Source organism: Colias croceus, chromosome 22 (genome assembly GCF_905220415.1).
Source record: "Colias croceus chromosome 22, ilColCroc2.1".
NCBI classification, from domain to species: Eukaryota; Metazoa; Arthropoda; class Insecta; order Lepidoptera; family Pieridae; genus Colias; species Colias croceus.
Window position 1 is genome coordinate 8,566,442 of NC_059558.1, and position 20,167 is coordinate 8,586,608.

Sequence of the window (20,167 nt, forward strand, 5' to 3'; positions counted from 1 at the left end):
TCATCGTAAAGGAAAAATCCATAACATCTTCCACTGTTAAAGTATTTACACATAATATTGCAATAATTTTGTTTAAATTTACGGATGATGTGATAAATACACGTGTTACAAATAAAAAGGGGTAGAATGTAATTCTATATTCTACAACAAAGTTTTTATATAGATACTCCATATTATTTTGATTTAGTAATTTGATGCACCAATGCCAGTAAAAGTATTGCTTATTGATTTTAATATTTAGTTTATTTTGAATTAAATTTTTATTTTTATAGCATTCAAATGCTACTACGCGTGCTATTTAGGTACTAAAAATAGCCTTGATATGATTTTCTTGTAGTTTATTTTCCTTGGTGTACCTACATAACATCCAGTTAAGTAAGAAGTTTAAGTACTATGCGAATAAAGACGCAAGTTAAAATAAGATTTGTCATTACTATTTATTTAAGAATAAAAGCTATTTTGTTGAAACTAACAACATAAACTTTATTTTTTAATTTCAATTATTTTTACTTTTTAAACATACACTTATTTATGTAAATTGACTTTATACATCGTGCCACCTCTGCACCTTGCCTAATCTTTGACACACGGCCTTCAGAACGGGTTAGTTGACGCGTATCACAAACTACTATTGCATTTGACCCCATCTGGTCTAAGTCTTAAGCCCTATCACCTGCGACATAAGATCTATATTATTGTTTATATTTATAGACTATGACGTCATCTATATTCTGCACGACTTAGACGTAACGGAAACATTTCAATAAACATTTAAAATCTGTGGACGTAAACAAAATTCGATAAAAATATGGTCATTGACTCTGTTTGCGTAGAGAATTAATTTGTATCGATTTTAAAATCTACAGATATTATAGTCGTTTTTTATCTGTTCAAATATTGCTTCTAGAATACCCTTCTTAGTTCATTGTTTATTTTGTTGTTATTAGCTAATTATTGAAAGGTCATTAGTTAATACATAATAATGATTAGAAGTTGGGACTATTAGAAACTGTTAAATAGATACCAAAGTCATAAAACATATTAATTTAGTAATTAACAGGTATACAAATATTATGTCATTAGTCGTAAAAATCGCTCTATATTTTTTACGATGAATATTAAATCCACAAATAGGCGAGATTTGCTTGTTGTAGCGGCAAATATGAACACAAAAGTATCTAAATAAATCAGGTACCTAAATATACCTTAGGCACCCTTAGGTGCCACAAAAGGGGATGTAGAGCATTAATTTCTTAGCGATATTGTGTGTATGTAGGAAATGCGTTAGTAGTGTTATTCCAAACTATTTTGATCAAAACTATGGCAATCCATATTGTATTATAGTACTAATAGAGTAACGGTTCGTATATAACTATTGAGATATACATATGGAGACGACACCGCCTACATCACTTATGTTCCGCTCAACATACGCCATATAAGCCATATAAGTGGAACGCATCAAATATGCTTTCGTGTGTGTTACAGATTTTGTTCGTGGTGTCTCCTCCACACGTAGTACTCTGTACTATTATCTCAATGTATATTAACTTTTAACTAAGACTTTTAAATTAATGTCAGAATATAGGTCAAAATCCGAACATTGCTTTTTAACCTACGCGAGTAACATTCAATAGAACCTTTTAAAGATTTTTCGCAAATTCACGATTTTCCGTGTACCTTTTCATCTAAAGAGGGGAGAAGTTTCCTGTTTTTGTTTGCTACCTTAGATTTTCGTTTAAACGCATTTACCCATAAGTATATTGCGTTAAATAAAAATCAGTGCGAACAGTTTTTATGATAAGTACAAATCTAAAATTATTTCATAGGTTAATTCTGCAAAACTACTCATGTACATCAACTGTCATCATTTCTGAAAGTAATAATTATTAGTTTTGCTGAATACTATTAAAATACTCCTAAAAAATATTTTTTATTCATTTTTTGTTTGTCGATAGATTGATATTTATTCATAGTAGATAGGATCTTACGCTTTTTTCACATGAAATTACATCGAAATCGGTTCGGCTTACATACTGATACTGTTTAGTATTAGTATAAGTATTTCTTTTACTTGTGTTATAAGTAAAAGAAGCTAGCATTTCTTGTTCGCAAGATCATGTGAGGCTAGGGAATATAGTACCTAAGTAATTGTATTTTTTTTTATTACTGCTCTTTAAGAAGTGAAGCTCTTAAATAATATGCTGACAACCAGTGAAAGTCATGTTAAATCCAGCCAAGATGAATAAATTAAAACCTTTATAGATACTTAAAATCCGTCGAAAAGTATTCATTCATTAGTACTCGAACTCACGAAAAATCAACAAAAAACCATAATACAACCCAAGATCATTCAGTGCATTACCAAAACATATAAACAAAAGTAACATAGTATTGCTTATAACATGTACCGTGTGTACCATATAATCCCTTATACATAAACACAAATCCCATTTACCTATCACAAAAGGGCACATCATTTAAAATGTCTTTATATAACAAAACAGTAATGTCCAGTTCAGTGTCCGCTCAACTTTGTTTGTAAATTCAAACAATATCGGACAGGTAATTATTGGAGACAAATTGTAGAACACAATAGAGCCTTCGCTTCATCCCTGTCAGCCTTTCAGAGTGACATAATTACCGGACTATTAAATACATTGTATGGCCATATATGGTTATGACGTTATGAACATCGATGAGATGTAATTTAATTTGGAAGGGTTATATTTACGTAATTATTCTATTGATATGGTGTAATTATGAAAAAAAAAACAGGTAATATGAGATATATAGTTGTTCTTTCTGGGTCTTAAGGCTAAAGTGGAGTAAAATGACAGAGCTCTATATAGGTCTCTAGCGCCATCACATTTTAACACCGCTTTAAGACATCATGGTAAACCCCCAGATTCTTAATCAGAGTGTTTTTAATGCTAGAATATGTGTACGTACTTTATATATAATCTGTGTTTAACCTCTATACAGATTGACCACCATGACCAAAATTCGCAATAATATAAAAAATGTGTACTTTTCCAAACACTTTTTCCTTGTTTGTTTCACAGATAATGGGATCGTTAATAACGTACCTGCTTTTGATTACTTATATGACGTCTATCTTATTTTCAAGACAGCGAAACACTTTAAAAAGTTATTTGAATATATTAGAAATAGAAATATTATACTGAACCTAACGACCAAAAAAAAAACTATTTAGGCTGCGGATTTTCCGTTATCGGATGACGTCTTTGAAAACATTAACAGATGAATTATTATCATTCATAATAATATGTACAAATATAAGTAGACGTAATATATTCATATATCATACATTATTTAATAGTATCGTGTTCAATCTTAAAAGTTTTACGTAATCGTAATTACATAAGTAGGATCCGAAAATAAAACCAAATAATTACTCAAGATTGTTTTAATATTATTTTTCTCACCATTGTTATGATAATAACATAAAAAAAATATTTATAGAACTTGATAGTCGCTGATTGAGCAGAAAAAAATACCGTACTACGTAGTTTTACCATGAACCCAGTACTTATTACCTACTCATATATACCTACTCATTATTATTGTATTGGTCATTATCAAATATATATATATTTTTAAGCAAAATATTCCATTATTCCATACACATTGTTTTAAACTATATTCCACATATACACCAACTTAGTACACCAACGAAAAGCCCATGTGCGAAAAATGTCATTTCTACAATCGTGTTCCAAATGTCAAAATGACAAAAACATATACGTTTTTAAATGAATCGCCAAATGCGTCAAACTCGAGAACGGCTCTACCTGGCTCTAGGTACTAATTCGCCACTTTTTTTTTAGTTTTTTCTTTTTAAGGCATAAAGAATGTTCTTTCACATAAAAACTACTAAACAGATTTAATTGAAATTTGATGTACAACTAGATTACTTTGCCAAATATAATTTGATATAAAAATAATTTGGATAACACCATAAATTAACCCACGATTAACGATATTAAATTGAAATAAAAAAAAACATGACCTAAAAACTCTTTTAAATTGCCCCGTATCATATATCGCTTTCATAGTCAACGTGGTTCCAATTAAGGTCAGATATTATTGATTAAATAAATCGATATTCTCTTTAGGATGATAGTTTCCATCGAGGCAAAGTGGCACATCGGGCATTTATAGTTATACATCTTTATCGCTCACACGAGCGTTTTTCTCTTCAATAAATGTGATTTTTCAGTTTATTTTTTATTCGCTAGTGGTATATTTAACAAAAGAATAGACCTAAAAGCCTTTACAATATCTAAAACAAAGCAAAAAAAACCCAAAGTTACCTGATATTGACGCTCTAAGTTTTTAAAAAGAAACATAATGGTCACCAAAAATCCACCATTACAATTCTTTCTAATATTAATATTTAACCTTTGTCGCCATTGCAATTAGGAAAATTCATTAAACCAACACTGAATTTGCCAGACACACCTACCCGAAACACAAAACGCTCCTAACACAATTGTGTAACTAAGAGCAACTGAAATCCTTCAAAATACATTAAAACAAACAGCATTCGAAGCCCTGCAACTTGTATACGGAAACATAGCTAATTAGAATTAATTTCGGTGCAAAATACCTTCAGTAATTGGTGGCAAAGCCACACCCCGGTCTGTTTCTAACGACACGCTGCACCGACTTACATCAACTTTGTTAATTAACGTTGCAGTCTACCAACAAGCTTAAAAAATGTTTCATAATTTTACCTTTAGACTCGTGTTTATTATGTCTGTATATTTTACGTTTTATACCATAATTGGAGGCGATTCAGCATCTATTATGTAATTCGGATCTGTTAAAGATAATATTTATTTTAAATAGATTCGTAAAAAAAATATGGAAATCACCAGCGACATGAATAGGTTTGGTTATTGCACGCCTCATAAGCGAAGCGTTGAGGTGGGTACTACTGTCACTTCGCGCAAAACATCTGATTTTTCAAACTTAAAATGTCTTTATGTATCATACATTGCACTTGTAAGATAATACATACACACACATATTAAGAAAAAACACTATTTTTAACATTCATGATATTTTTGATGTCATTTTTGTTATTTAAACTAGTTAAAAAACAGTTTAAAAAAGTTCTGTCTTGGACGTCCGTGTGTCTGTATGTGCGAAGGATTTTCTTGTTAACACGATAGCGACCGAAATACTTTACTAATCGAGTCTTTTTTTTTCTCTTACGCTTGAGTATGCTCAGGAATAGAACCCTTTCATTTTTCAGGGTCTGATTCGATGTGGTTTAATTGTTATTAAATAAACAAAAATAATAATTAATAAATAATTATTAAAAAAAAAATATTTTATAAAATTGAACATGTAGAAAATAAAAAAACTTTCATGTGCAATTTTGAAAAAAATATTTTTTTAGTGATTTTTTGTTTAAAAAAATTCAAAAATTATTAGATGTTGGCTAACTTTAGAATCATATAATTAGGATATATTTATTAATCCTTCATGTTTGTTTACATATGTCTTGCAGTATTCACGGGTATATTCATTTCACCTCAACCGTATATTCAAACCCCTCCCTATTTCCAGTTCTGCCAACAGATATATTTCCCCTTAATTATGAATTTCCCCTTAACTATGACAATACCGACAACATACATACCGACACAGATCTATGAAAAAGGACACTGGGGGCGCTGGCATGCAAAGGTGGATATATTTACTATTCAGATCCTATAGTTTATGTAAATGAAAGACACCGCACTCTCGTGTGTAAAAGCGGAAGCCGCGTCGTAAATTTTTTTAAACTGTAGTATCCTATCTACTTCTGAGATAACAGCTATATGTGATGTGTCTGTGCCCGTCCGCTTTTTACATGAAAAAAAGCCAAGATCTAAAAATCGGGGGTACTATAGCTGTTTGAGCTAATAAATAATATTAATTAAAAATAGAGTTTATTATAAAAATATTATAAAAATTGGTCAGTAACGATGGATATACTTTATTTAAGTGTATATTTTGACATAAATTGATATTTGAGTGAAAAAAAATTTTTGGGAAAAAAATAAATTTTACAACCTCAAAATACCGTTCTGATTACGGTATAGAGACTCGAAGAGCTGGCGCACACGTGCTACGCACATGTGTTGAACGGTACTTGGCGCCAGGCTCTATCGAGCCTGTTAATTTTCAATTTAAATTACCATCTAATTTAACAGTAGTGACACCTTGAAAGATCTTGAGACAGTACAAGAGCATTGGCACATGAGAACAAGTGTATCTACATACTTATATTATATACACCTTTATAAATAATCAATTTTATAGTAAAGGATGAGATTATGAGGCGTGCACTTTTGGATTTTCCAAACTTTTTTTGCTATATTATTTTTTATTTGGTTATTATCTTTATAGTGTCAAATTTTTATTTGCACAAAAAAGAAACTATCAAGTTACGTTTTAGGTCATAATTAAAAATTGTACGTTCGAGTAGCAAATGTGTTTTAATATCGACGGATATAAAACATGGTGTAATTAAACAGAAAAGCTTTTAGCCTCGATAAAAGCTTAAGCTATTACAACCTTTTCTTGGATCAGGTTTACCCTTCCACTTTTATTGAAGATAATAAAACAGATTCTGCAAATACCAGTTCTGAAGTCACGTATTAATCTTTAGAAATAAATTAAATTGAAGTGTCCCTTTGTAATTTTGTGTAACTGCGTTTGTACAATTAAATATTTATATAGAAATATATTTTATATTCGAATATTAGAAGACTAGACAATAACTAGTTTTAAATTTTCTCTCGAAAACGACTAATCAACAGGGACAGTCGTTTTGAGCGCGTTATAATGAACAAAAATTAATGTTATAAGGAGCTACAAAACTTAATTTTAATTCGAATAAATAAAAAGGATTCCCTGCAAAATAATTATTTGTTAAACTTGGAAGAAGTCACGGGTAGAGCTTAAAAGCTAAGTAAAAAAACATTGAACTTCAAGAATTCTTCACTGTCTTCACAATGGATATTCGTCGTCTGTCGACATGTGTGGAAAAGTTTCACTGCACTCTTTATTTCATTTAGTTTATTTAGGACGTCTGTAGAGCATTACATACAAGATTTTCTTAGTGTTCGAAATTTTACTCGACACATTTTTTTATTGGTTTAAAGTGGTTATTAAAATTCCTCTTTTCTTTCGGTTATTTGGGGAAGCATATTCATATAGATACCTGGATTAACACATATAGGGTAGATCTAATCCGGGTAAATGATATGGTGATACTCGGGTGAAGCCGGGACAGACAGTTAATAAATTAATTATTTGTGGGATTTGAACTGGCTTGACATGGTCTTAGAGAAGGGAAGGGACTGACTAACGTCATTTTTAAATATCCACAATATCAATGTATAATCGTGTTGGTATGTTGGAAATACGCTGTGCCAATCAGAACATTATTTAAAATTTATACCTACGGGAAATGTCTATTACTAAACTTTGAAACAAATGTATAAACATTATTAAGATAAAAATAAATAGAAATAACATTATTAAGATAATAATCTTTTTTTTTTGTATTGTATTGAAATAATAGTACAATCAGAGTCATTGAATCCTAATTGCAATCTTTCTCTACTAAATTGAAAGACCCGCACCATTTCCTGTAACAAATCAAATTAGCACACAGTCTACGGTCTATAACATTCATTTCCCGCCATAATATAATTTAGTATCTACGTAACCAGAGATAATATCATACTATAGACGTACATCGTCTCCACAGACAATTATTATAATTTCCACGTAGGTACCTGTGTTCCCGCCTAATTATTTTCTCACCTTAATTTCGCTCAACCGAAATCCCTTAACCGTGTTACATATTCAATTCTACATCAAATACTAAATTAATAACATTTCTCGTGTTACAACTCCAACGGAAAACTGTAATTTCCGTCACGCGATTGTTTTTTTAATCCTTTTTCATTTATTCATAAATCAAATTGTATAGTGTTAGATTATCTGTGATTCTGGTATGATTAATAAGTATATGTTATATCGACGTGTTGGATGGCGTGTAAAAGTATAATGACTGTTTTAAAGTTCGGCGTATCGAGTAGGATAGGACATCATTACTGTATGACACGCGAGTTAAAAACAAAGTTAAACCGATTTATTTCCTTTTCAATGTCATTAATAACATTAAATATATATAAATGTACATTTTCAAGGATAATATGCAATTAATTATGCTTCTGGTAGTTGATTTCCTTCGTCCTTTCTCAACAGTCTATGATCTATCTATTGACATACCTATTTCTATATTATTATCATAGTAAGCCCCAAACGCCGGAAAGAGATCGAAACATGGATTTAAATCTCAAACGTTACGGTTTATTTATATACTTACATTATTTTAACCGTATTTCCCTTCCATAAAACTTCACGCGCCACATAAAAGCATGAACTAGCTGTGAATCGGATCGTCCCGCGGGAAAGGGGGGAGGGTGCAAGGAGGGGGGGAGGGTAAATACTCCCCGACTTCAAGTTTAACATACACTTAAGTATGAGGTAAATTGTTTGTTTGTAATATCAACGCTGTGTATGTGTGTTTTTGTGTATTTTTACATTATTTTTATGCCTTATTTTCTGTTGGCACTATGAATTTTTATTATTTGTTTTTAGGTCTGGCTATACTTAATTTTCAATAATTTTTTACTAGGTATTATTTTATGTTACGTAGGTATATTGTGTTTTCTTTTTTGCAATTGAATACACTTTTCTATTACTTACCTGTCAGCTGTCAGTAATTTATTGAAGTTTTTACGGTCAAACAACGACCCAATCATGATAATAATAACCATGCCTATACTCTGAAGTATATCTGATTTCATTTCGCAATTTCGTACGAAATTGTGTGTAAAATTAAGTTATTATGGTCTATCAGTCTATTATTAACCCAAAAAGGAAGCTTTTTAAGAAGAATTTCAATAAAGAAATTAATTTAATATTTTCTGAATTTGCAATTACTTTCATTATTAATAGAAAAATTTCATAATCATAGAAACAAATAGGGCAAAAATTTATATTATGAGGTTTTGGAACAGAAAAATCTTTTGCATAATTATGTCATACCAGACCATAAATCAAATGGTTTGTATGATAAATTACCATTTTATACCGTTCTACATGTCAGCCCGGCGTAACAGCGGTCCTATAATATAGTTCAGTAGTTTCCAAACCATTAAAATACTTTTATTAGTCTGTGGTTATTTCATTGACTTTTCAATTTACCTTCTTTACCTCGCCTCCGGGTGAGACCGGTCAAATTGGTCGGATTATACGTGAACTGCCCGGATTATACGCCAGACATCACGTTGGCAATTTAATCAGTATGCTTTACAACTAAAATATTAAATCAGGATAGGTTTAGCTACAAAGAGAATTTATAATGATGTTTTTGGAACAATTGTCTAGTGGATATCCGTTGTCTCTATCTATAAAGCTCTAAGTATGATGAATCATGAACGTTATTAAAGTGAAACTTTTATTACATCGTCTCAAACTTTTTGTTCTATGTAGCGCATGTCGCGTGACGCACGATACGAACGATAATTATTATCGTACAAATATGATAATTTTTAGTTAATTGTCTATAGTGTGAAAAAAAGTTTCACTTTTACCGTGGTTTCATAAAACCACACAACATTTTTTTATGTGTATTGCGTTTAATACGTATCTAAATATGGGACTAATAAACGAACGGTAAATAGAAATGGGTGTCTAATAAATACAATTTTTATTAATATAAACCTAGATACTAACTATGCATGTGCCTTCGATCGCATAGTCAATAAACTAAAGAAGAGAAAGGCGCAGTTTTTCTCGCGTTATCTGAATTATTTTCAGTCATACTTTACTCTTATTGGTCGTAACGTGCCTTTTGGCTATTCTTAACAACAATCGGAGCAATTCAACTGGAGAATAGGTATATACTTAGAGTTAGAGACAAACACTTTTGTATTATCAAACTATACTTATCTACTAATGAAAATATGGGCGCTATATAAATCTTCTAAATCTTTAAAAATTATACCAATGTATAAAAATTCTAAATTCCTTCAATAGCAAAAAACATAATAATAAAAGGGAATACTAAGTTAAATTATAGAGATAAAAAGTAATTGAAAAGCCGCCCATTCACTCCATTCCAAAAGTCTCTCCGGCAGTCGTAGCCGATAAAATTGTGTTAATAAAACAGTATAGGTAATGCAAACTTATCTAGAAAATAATGTAATACTGACTTAATTTATACGATATATTGGAAACTTCTTTACATATAATACAATAGGTATTATGTAATCGAAATTTTTTACTAAGGTCAACGAAGGTGATATAAGCCAAAATTTGACATTGCGACGATTTGACATTATGGGCCATTAACTCAAAATTGGTAGATCAAAGCACAATAAAAGCTTGCATTAAAGTTGTTTTTTTCTATTTTGTCTTAGTAGGTATTTATATTATAGGATTTCATTATAAAGTACTTACCTCAACAGTCAACATTATCTACCTATAGCTTATAAGTAATGTTCGTAATTGTTTAACAATGCCCTCAGCCCCCGGAATCACAGACACAATAGAAAATCTATTGTGTCGTGGCCCGATCGGGCCGCTCGGTATTGACCATACAAAAGTTTTAATGGAAACAAAACAAAAATTACCTAATGGATAACACGTACCTACAATACTTATGTTAAACTAATAAAACGTTTTTATATTGAATACATTAACGTTCTGCGGATATCCAGCAGTCAATTTAATACATTATTTGAAAGCAAATCACTGAAGTTCTATTCCCCACGGCATCGACTTATTGCTCCAAACGACGGACACATTTTTCTGTTTAAACGCCTATTTTTCAAGTCAAATTCACTTAGATGATTGTCACTTTTCAAAATAAAGAAAGAGAATTTTTGTTTCAGAATTCAGGATTTTAAAGATATTTATAATTGTTCTTTAAATTCTGTGTTTGTATTTAAAAAAATGTTATGTACCTACCTATAACCTATATTTAAGTTAGTATTTTAATTCTGTAGAGCTTTTCAATAAACTTGTAACATTTTAGGTTATCTGAATGAGTCGTGGGCGGTTTTGTGCAATAAATAAGATAAGGTTAATAAATGAAAATGCATTAAGGATAAGTAGGACATATTATTTTCATTAACTAATGTGATACTTATTTCGAATCAAAACTGTAACGCTCGGTAAAATAATAAACTATTGAAGTGAAACTTCTTTATCGGGGTTGGAAAAAAATTGAGTGTAACATTTTTTTGTTACGCGTGACATTTTTCCGTTACGCGCCATCTTTTGAAGTGAAACTTTTTTATCGGGGTTGGAAAAAAATTTAGTGTAACATTTTTTCGTTACGCGTGACATTCTTCCGATACGCGCAATCTTTTTCTTATCCCTACCACGCGTGATTCGACGTATTTCTGTAAAGTTGCATATAGTAAATTATTTTTTTAAAAATAATTTCATAAAGAGATTTCACTTCTTACGTGTGTAGGTACACTAGTACACGCACACATTTTTTTTAACAAAAATCTATACAGCTTACAAATTGTAGGTAACATATCTTTAAATTTGAAATGCGACCACATGAAGGCTTTCAAGTAAAAAATAAACATCAAAATCGGTTAAGCCAGCTGAAACTTCTGAGATAACATTGGCAAAAAATACAGTCCAATTAAAAACCTCCCCCTTTTTGAAGTCGTTTGAAAATTCGCTCCAAACCTTCCTCGTTTTTGGGAACGTCGGCTACTCTTATTTTGTTCATGTTCCTTCTCACTTATTTTCGAAATTTAATTCGTCATAATAATTCCATTACAGAATATAATATGATATAGGTAAACCAGAATCTGATGGCAATTAGGGAAATCAAAATTTTGAGTGTGCAACCCTAGGGAAAATGGACTGAACGATCTTGATACTGCTTATTTTTTAGTTTATATCATTAGTCACATTACATAAGTGGACAATACTGTACTTAATAATGAGATATCCACTTAATATTATGTAGGTACATACTTACATGTATAATATACATATTACTTTTACACAGGTAATACATATTATTATTTACACATACCTATATTTGTATGTTCATTATCATTATGCCATGTGAAAATATCGATGTTATATCGATAGAAAACTAGACTGCTTATAATTTTTTTAAAAATAAAATAAAAGTAAAATAAAACTATGTTTATTTTCGTAAGTATTAACAGATACACACATTATAAAATTGACTTGGACATCTTGGACTTGACGAATAGCCGTATTGGAAACTCCTGTAATAAGTTTTCATAAAATTATATTCCAATCAACAAACAATATTATAGTTACCTACATATAATATTTTTTAATTAAAAGTATCAAAGCGGGTAAGTCCAATTTACCAATAAAATCTTCTAAATTGAAAATTGTGATGTGTTTGACCCTTCTTCATCAAATATTTTTCTATACACATTATAAACAACACCTCTTGCTTGTGATCACAGCGGCTTTTTCGACATTTTCGAAGATTTTTTAGACAAAATCCTAAAAATTATTTATCAACTGCAAAAAAGACAAATAATTTGACAACCAATTTGATAGTTGTCAAATAAGTTGCCACATGAAAATCTTTTATTTCTTAAATATAAATATGCCATCAGATTCTGGTAGACCTATACGTAGCGGAAACCGATTTGGCTGCAAGCGGACCCTAACATGTCACTGTCAAACAGATAAAATATCAGGAACATATTTTGTTGAACGGCTCACGCTTGTTGCCCGAAGGACAAATTTTGTGCTCACTTTTAGCTGACTGAGATTCAGTCACAAGGAGGAATATATTATTGCGAACAGTTTATTGAGAGCCCCAATTTGTAAGTTTATTTAGAGCCCTCATAATAAAGAGATCATTTTATAAGCTGCAAGGGAACCAATCTTTTGTGATAGTTTACAGTTAAACTACAGAGATTGAAGTTTAGCGAATTTACAATATTTGTAATCTTTGGTAAAATAGATATGTACCTACTTAGATTACAAAATAAAGTACAGATGGAGCATGACAACCGCCCGTCGCCCTTGTCAAAGAAAATACGAAATCAAAAACAAATACGTCGCTGCACCATTGCTATAGCGCATATAGTGTCATGCAATACGTCAAAAAGGGTTTGCAATTTTAGTAAAAAAATGCCGTCTTGTGATAATAAAATGCTGTAAAATTTGTTCCCGAAAACAAAAAAAAAGATAAAACATCGTTTCACAGGTTTTCTGTAGATTATTTGGCTGATTTATTTCTTTAATACGAATAATAATTTTACAGATATGAAGGAATACAAAACTTCAACGTATGTTGCCAGTATTTTGAAAATGAATTTGCCATTTTTATTGGTAAAACGGTAAAATGGTTAAAAGATCTTCAGGGTAATGCTGTTGGATTTTTCGATCGTGAATGTGATTATTTGTATAGTGCACTAAAGGTTCATGATCATTATTAGATTATTTTAATAAGCATAATACATTATTTTGTTACTTTTATAAAGCTTAAAAACGTCATAGTCGTTTTCGCTAGCGATTTAATTTATGTGAACTCCAAGATGGATATGATGAAAATAAAATGTCCCGTATTCTCGACTAAAAACTTCCGCTCTTCGTATTTCGTATTCATATATTATGAAAAATAAAAAATAATATAATTATTATAGTTAATATTGAAACTTTTTTTATGTACTTAATTTATTTAATAAAAAATTGAATACAATTATTTTGTCCATATATAACTTTAGTAGGCAGGTACTTTATGTAATAAAAGAATTTAAATAAAAATTAAAACTTGACTTCTCATTTATGTATATAGCCTACGTCACTACCGCCACTAACATAATAATTCAGATCATTGCAATGAAACCTCATCACTCAAAATCGGTCCAACGGTTTATACTGCAGGGCGTGTCAAAGAAATATTATACATACATACATAAACTCGAAAAACATAACCCTCTTTTTTCCGTAGTCGGGGAAAAATTTGGGAAATTTTTCTATATCTTGCAACATTACACGCACACAGAAGCACCGTGTACGTACAGTGCAGCGGTGAAATGACAGCACACATAGCTTTATTGAAAATGACGATAAATTATTCGGTTTAGTTCGGCAACGCTCCATCTGTCTTTTATTTTGTAATCTATAAATTAAAATCGATTAAATATCTCTCACAAAATTTTGTAACTAAATTTTCACTAGATTGCGTAGACCGTATTTTTTTTATTTGAACACGTTAATTTCTCACGAAAATCTATTTTCTCTCCACTCTTCCACATATAAAATTCTTACGCTATATAGTAGTACTAGCTTACCGCCCGCGGCTTCGCCCGCTTTCTCTAAAACGAATTGAGATTTAAACTATCCTATATCTCAAGTTGGATCGAACTGCACATTGTGTGCGAATTTTATTATAATCGCTTAAGTGGTTTAGGAGTCCATTGAGGACAAACATTGTGACACGAGATTTATATATATTAAGATAAACAAAGAAAACAATAGAAGAACGAATGGCCCATGCTTGGGCCCATGTCTACGAAGCCATTTAATTTTAATTCGCATTGACATTGAAATATGTATTTCTTTATATGATACAGACAGCCTTGATAATTTTACAATAGAAACAAGAAGGCTATATTAACTACTTTCTAAGAAAACGATGAGTCGACATTCAGTGAAACCTTCCAACACTAGCTAATTATACCGGAAACACGCGATGAACTTCGGAATTCTCGCGCCATCGCCTCACCAATATACCTACTTCCGATATACTAACTATAACATAGTTTCTGATATTCATCTTATTCTTGATTTTAGTATTTAATGCTATATTTTATAAAAAGCAATCGACGAAGAAATTTGTTTGCTTGGGCGGGATCTCGGGCGGCGTGCCTAGGCGGTAAGATGAAGTAGGCGGATGATTTTTTTTATAGTGTTTTAATTTTTTCAAATATATATTTGCTATATTTTCTGCATATTCCAAGGAGGGTAGAGTCATATTTTGTACTTAACATAATTGTTCTAGAAAGTGTTATATTTATTAAGATGCATTCTTTTAGCCGTCGGAGAAGTGATGTAAATAATGTAAAAAATATAAGGCCCTTATATTAATGTATGGAAATTATTCTTTCACAACTAGTTAGTTTCGTGTAGCATTGAACGTTTATAAATGTAGGCGTCTTAATTCTATAAAGAAACCCTATATCATAGAAAATGGAACACATACTGTATTTTTTGCATAGTTCTTCCTGCACGCAACGTTATTATATTATAAGGTATTCCATACATTTAAATTAGTTATTTATACTTTATTAATTAAATGCCGTTAAAGACAGAAATGTCTTTCATCCTCTGCAATTCAAATTATTCGGCGAATAATGTCGAAACTTAAGAAATCTCGACGTCATGAATAAATTTTTTCTCGAAAAGCAATAAACGAACAAAGACTCGCTAAACTTCTTCCAAGTTACCGTATTAAAGATCCCATTACAAGGAATTGGGGACCGCATACAGAAACAGAGTTTTACTTTAAATATAGGTGTCTATTTGAGCCTTTTTAAATAATTACAACCTTGAAACTGGGCTTACTTATTATCACCGGTACGGCTTAACAAAATTGTAACACAGGAAATTATGTAGTAAAATGTAAATTTATGCATTACTAGCGGATCCAAGCAACTTGTTAGTTGTTCTAAAAGGATTATGATTTAAGCTAAGCAATTGCTACAACCTTTTTCATTGATATTCCGTCCTATTGCTATTGCTCGTTACTTGGTAAAACACTAGAATGATTTTTCTTCATTTCGATTCATTTCGAGATACTAACTTTTATTAGTGCGTTCAAAAAACAAACTTACTAGTTTAAAAACATCAAAATTTATATAAAAGTAGAAGTATGTGATTATGTAGAGACAAAACTCTATAATATGTATATAATATTATAACCCAATGTGTGAGTTAAAATGTATTAATTAATTAAGATAATATAGCTTGAGCCAAAAAGTAAATTTTCCCAAAAACACCCAAAGCTTTTAAAGCCACTTCCGCATCAAAGAACTTTTCACAAAACAAATTTTTCCCATTAGTGCTCAATTAATTGAAAAAGTTTTAATACAGCTTTATATTTATCATATAATTCTGGTTTACGGAAATGGTTAAGCTTGTTGTATTTCTCAATTTATTGATCTTAACTACTGTGTTTGTATTTTTAGTTTGTTTGTAGGTTTTGTTACTTATTTATTTTTAATCAAAATTTCTTAGTCTTCATCAATCGTGTCATAACAACATTAATTTGCGGTTGTCTCATAAAACATTACGTAAAATAATTATTTGTCTAAACCACAAAATAACCTAAGATTTATTTGCTTCGCATTAAATATTTTTCAGCTGCTTATAAACAAAAACAGAGTCTTAAAAAAGAACAATAAGAAAAGTAAAACATGAAGAACGTCCGATTTACATGATGAATGACGCGTAGGCCAAACTTTTGACAGCTAATTTCTTTGCGAATTCCTCTCTTTCTTTAAATAATAAACAAAACAATATTTATAATGAAGTTCAACTGTTTTAATAACACATTTATACTATTGCACGCCTCATAAGCGAAGCGTTGAGGTGGGTACTACTGTCACTTCGCGCAAAACATCTGATTTTTCAAACTTAAAATGTCTTTATGTATCATACATTGCACTTGTAAGATAATACATACACACACATATTAAGAAAAAACACTATTTTTAACATTCATGATATTTTTGATGTCATTTTTGTTATTTAAACTAGTTAAAAAACAGTTTAAAAAAGTTCTGTCTTGGACGTCCGTGTGTCTGTATGTGCGGAGGATTTTCTTGTTAACACGATAGCGACCGAAATACTTTACTAATCGAGTCTTTTTTTTCTCTTACGATTGAGTATGCTCAGGAATAGAACCCTTTCATTTTTCAGGGTCTGATTCGATGTGGTTTTATTGTTATTAAATAAACAAAAAAAATATCGACTTTTTTTTATATTTATAGTGTACTCAAAATTCACCATTATAAACTCGATTCTTTATACTATAAGCCAAGGTTTAAAAAAATAAGTTGGTAGTCAGTCCCTTAAACCTGCGCAGTTTCACATCTAGGTGGGGCCACAAGAAAAATAGCTCAATTATTACGGTACCGCTTTCTTTACTTTTCCAACTGTTTTATTTTATTTCTTTTTTATATTTATAGTGTACTCTTTATAAATAATCAATTTTATTGTAAAGGATGAGATTATGAGGCGTGCACTTTTGGATTTTCCAAACTATTTTTCTTTTATCAAGGAAGTTACGAATATACCAGATATCATTCTTTTTAAAATTTTATTGAATTTATAAACCCTTGTTATAAACCATGTAGAATTTTCAAGCATAGTAGCAATTTGTATGGACAAAACGCCTTGGCATACATTTATTATAGTAGAGCCATTATAATAGGCAACATTTGACAGTTCAACAAAATTCAACAACGTAACCTAGTAACGACGACATAGAATAACATGATATTTCGTTTTGTTAGAACTGCACATTTGCTTAACTTTTTTCAATTATGGTTAAGTACATATTTATAATAATAATGACCGATACAAGTAATTTTAAGATTTCATTTTACTGATAAACCATACTAAACATAATAAATAATTTCTGAATTGAAGAACTGACGTCGCTACAATTTTGTGTCAATAAACCTTTTTTCTTTTTAAATACCAGAGACGTTACTCTAAAAATCGAAATCTGACATCTAGAATCGAATGCATTGATTACTTGTGAATAAAAATCATCATAAATTAATAAATTCGATTGACAAATGTTTCAAATCCGTATCGATTAATTCACTTTAATCGATATTTTTAAGCAGGTAAGATAAAATTGATAGACGTCAAATGTTGCCTATTAAATTGGCTCGACTATAGTTTAGGTATAATATTATTGATCCACTTTCAATACTGTTTATACTGTTCCGCTTTAAGTTTGTCAATACTGTTTCTAACATCTAATCTTATATCGATTAACTTGGACAATGTGGGATGCAAAATTGGGTCCAATTCTGAACTAAATCCAAACCACCTTCGAAGTAATCTCACGTTGGAACTAAGGTGCTTCCAAAAGTTTCGGTGTATTACCGACTAAGTAATATCGTGTGGGAGTAGATACAATGTAGATTGTAGATAATTGCTTCTTCTTGGAATATTCGTTATGGTGTTTTACGTATTAATTCCAAGGTATTTTTTTTTATTTGTAGAGCACATTATATTTCTGGAATATTTTTTCTTAATAAAACTAGGACAGATATATGCAGTGTGCAGAAATAGAGTCAAATTATTTGTAGTAAAGAAGGTAAGTAGTAAGGTATTCAAAATACAAATGGTAAAAACTCCAAATGATCATAATGTAAGGCAGCTGTGTTTCTGATTACATCGTAAGTATTGATAATAAAGGCAAGGGTATCGAGGTTGGAACATTTTTTCATAAATGTTGGCGATAATATCAGAAATAGGCAGCCGGGTTCCAGAAATATTACGAAGAGAATTGTTTTCCTTGCATAACTATATTCGTATAAAATATTTAATTTGTGAAATTAGTTTTTCTTCTTGTAATTTAGAAAAGTGAAGATATAAAAATAGACACAAAATATGACATTAATCAGATTATGAAAACGTTAACATCCAAGAGAATGATTTCATTTTCAGTCTCAATTAAACAACATCCCATTTATTTATTATTATTCAGGCTTAGTACTTTGCTTTATTATTGTTATTCTCCAACATAATTTACTCGAAGCAACTAATGAAACTTTGTACCAATGGCAAGTTCATTAGCTCATAACTGCGCAGTACTACGTCTTTGTTGTGAACTAAGTGATAATAATTGCCTTCGCAGACGCCACGTGGGATGGACAATGTAACACTTCTTATGATTAACTTCTGACGCTAAAACAAAACAGAAAAAATGTTAATGTTAAGACAAAAGAAAGAATAAAACATAAACAAAAAGGGAATTACAAAATTAATAAAATGTAGAGCAAGAATAGTAATACTTTATGTAAACAGTACAATTTGAATTTGAATTTTCCAATACCTTTTCTGTAATGAAAACGTGAGATATTTTAATATATACGATGTTTTCCTGCATGAAAACCGTCGGTGCGGCGGCTCCGAGCCGCACGCGTGACAGCATCATGAATATGGAAATAGGACCTGATTCTTTAAGTCACATATTAAAAAAGGATTTGTCAGATAACGCCCAGTACGATACAAAAATATCAATATAAGTTTTCTGTGTAAATGTAACAATAACGCTTACCTTCTGAACCTCTCCAAAATTCACTCACTTATATAGCAAAAAGGAAACGTTTAAAAACGACTCTTACATAGCACACGTGCGGTTACGACGATTCGGATGATTCGCGCGCGGATACACGTTCGTCCCCGGCGGCGGTTGCCGTATGACTGAACGCTACGGCGTGTTTACGCTCCGCACGCATGCGCAATCTACCCTCAAACAAGGTTAGATACAACAATTAAATCGCTCTAAAATCGTCTCTATGCGAGCGTCGTAGAGTCTAATCGCAGAGAGATTGATGTGTGAACCGGGGATCAAATAAAATTTGATATGGCACATAAAATTGGATGTGACAGTGTAGTTACTGAAATATAGTGAGCTCTTTTAAATTGAAAGATAATAAGTTATAGTAGTTAAATCTTAAGTCGTCAAAAAATGAGACGGATCTAAATGCAAAAAAGTACAGAAAAGTAATTCCGACTCTACATTCAGTAGAGTTGAAATTGGATTATAAAATTATACTGGTACCTACAAATCGTTCACAACTAGTGATGCTATGCTGATGCTCTATATTTTCAACGGATTTACTAGCAGTACCTACATACCTAGATGATATTTTTGGTAGAGTCGTTGTTAAGTGAATAATCGCAAGCTTGTTTTTTTTTTCAGATTCTCAGCAATGCAATGGTGATTTAAGGGCATAAGACTAATCAAGTAACGTAATTACATAATTAGTTAAAAAAATAAAACAAAAAATGT

General features: G+C 30.8%; 1 protein-coding gene across 1 annotated transcript in view; it reads right to left on the reverse strand.

Moving 5' to 3' along the window:
- LOC123701819 overlaps nt 1–19,559 on the reverse strand; it is a 143,732-nt gene extending 124,173 nt beyond the window's left edge. The window contains exon 1 of the mRNA XM_045649385.1: nt 19,430–19,559. The gene's annotated coding sequence lies outside the window, so the exon portion shown is untranslated. The remainder of the gene's footprint in view (nt 1–19,429) is intronic.
- Nucleotides 19,560–20,167: the final 608 nt, after the last annotated feature.